Source organism: Lissotriton helveticus, chromosome 1_1, assembly GCF_964261635.1.
Source record: "Lissotriton helveticus chromosome 1_1, aLisHel1.1, whole genome shotgun sequence".
NCBI classification, from domain to species: Eukaryota; Metazoa; Chordata; class Amphibia; order Caudata; family Salamandridae; genus Lissotriton; species Lissotriton helveticus.
The window spans coordinates 1,409,208,412-1,409,210,868 of NC_136057.1; positions in this window are offsets into that span (position 1 = coordinate 1,409,208,412).

A 2,457-nucleotide genomic window follows, 5' to 3' on the forward strand; every position below is an offset into this window, starting at 1 on the left:
ACAATTCTTTAACAGCTTCCTGGAAGTTTTCGCCCAACTTATATTTCTCTAGCGTTGCATTTAGGAAACCCCAGTTTACTCTGTCAAATGGTTTAGCCGCGTCTAGCGTTATTATTGTTAGGGGGATTTTCTCGCTTATCGCTATATCTATAGACCCAATAAGCTCGTGAGTCAGGTCCTGCAAGTGCCTGCCTCCTACAAACCCTTTCTGATCTTCTTTTATCAGCTTACCTGCTATTTTACCGAGCCTTTTTGATAAAATTTGTGTAAAGATCTTATAATCACTATTTAAAAGGCTTATGGGGCGATAGGATTCACATCTTGCTGGATTTTTACCCGGCTTTAACAAGATACTTATCGTGGCGTCATTCCACGAATCCGGAAGTTTCCCTTTCTCTAGATAGATTTTGTTTAGCAAGTTTGTGATAGGGGGGGATAGGACCTCACTAAGTTTGATGTAGAGTTCATTTGGTAGGGCATCCGGGCCTGCTGCTTTACCCCTCTTCAAGCCTCTCATCACCTCTTCTACCTCCTCCTTTGCAATTGGACGTTTAATTCGTCTTGTTCCTGGTTCGATAACACTGGTAAATCCAGGGTTTCTAAGTACTTATCTAAATCTTCACTTAATGGGGCTGTGTCCTCGGTATATAACAGGGAGAAGAAGTCTACGAATTCTTTTCTTATTACTTCTTCTTCAGAACAAATATCTGAACCGTCTTGCGGTAAGATGTTGAGTATCTTGTTTCTACTGGCATCTGTTTTTATTTTCCACGCCAGCAGCTTGCTGCACCCCTCCCCGTATTCATAATGCGCCAACTTGCTTGCCTCCCATTTCTCCCTTACCCTACTCTCTAACTCCCCTGTTAGCAGTTCTTCTTGCCTCCCCCTGTCCTCTTCCAACTTCTTTATTGTTTCAGGATCAGCCTCGGCCACTATAAGTAAGTCTAAGTTTTTGATGTTAGTTTCCAGCATTCCTATCTCTTGTTTTGATCTTTTGTTTATGTATGCAGACAAACTGAGTATCTTCCCTCTTATAACCGCCTTATATGCATCCCACATGACCTGTGGGGATACGCCCTCCTTGTTATTCTCAAAGTACTCTAACGACTCTATTTTGAGACTCTCAATATTCTGTGGGTCATTAAAAATGGTACGATCCACTGTCCATCTAACTGCCGGCTGTTGGATGTTCAACTGAGATTTTAATAGCACGGCAGAATGGTCCGATAATGTGGCTGGCAAATGCTCGATTTTATAAATTTGATCCACTAATATTTTGTCTGTCAACAGGAAGTCAATTCTGGATTTTATTCCCAGTCTTTTATTTTTGAAGGTAAAAGGATGTTTTTTATCCCCTTTCTCCCTCCAAATGTCCACCAAACCTAGATCTCTTTTATAGATTCCCAACCACTCCCGCATTTTTGGGAGATTAACCTGTTTCATGGGCGGAAAACGGTCTACCTTAGGGTCTGGAATCAGATTAAAATCCCCCCCTACGATCACTGGGGAAGTATATGATAAAAGATGGGTATACAAGTTCTGTAAGGGGGAGGAATCATCAGAATTGGGACCATAATAACCCGCTATTGTATACGAGGTATCGTAGATTCTTACCCTGGTGATTGCCCACCTACCCTTTTTGTCAAGTTCAATCTTTTCAATTTTTACTTTTAGGTTTTTTTTTAAGAGTATCGCTATCCCCTTAACCACACATTCCTGATCTGTACATACATAGCAATCCACCCAATTTAGTTTTTTTATGATATCCTCCCACTCCATCTTCAACAAGTGTGTTTCCTGAAGGATAATGATCTCACAATCTGCCACCCTTAGGTATTCAAAAATTCTACGCCTTCTACTTGGGAGTCTTAGCCCGTTTACATTCCAAGATAGTATGTTAACATTTTTCCCCATCATTTCCTCTTTCTTTCACATACACATTTTCCATGTCCTCCCCTAGCCTAGGCTTTGCAGGCCCTGATAACTCATTTTCTGCTTTTTGAGGATTTTTTTCCATTTTTTTCCCTAGTTTGCTCCCCACCCAAGTGCTTTTTATCTTTTTATTTTTTTTGTGACATAAAAACAACCTCCCTGGGGAAACCTCCCATCTTTTTCTTTTGGGCTGCATTATTAGCCCATTTTGAGCCCCATGACTGCCCACTTTTTACTAGTAGTACTCCCTCTTTGTTTCTGTTAAAAATATTTTCTTGCCCTCCTTGTTTTCATACAGTATTATTAGGTCCCCTCTCCTCTATCAAGATTAAGTTTGAAATTTGGGGAGATTGGGGGCCATAATCCCCTCTATGGAGACCAAGACTAAGATTATAGACTGAAGACTAAAGACTAGAGACTAAAGACTAGAGACTAGAGACTAGATACCAGCGATTAGGGGTCAGCGCCCAGACCTAGCGCCGGGCCAAAGCTCTGGCTCAGATTGCATTCTTCCTTGATCCTTCA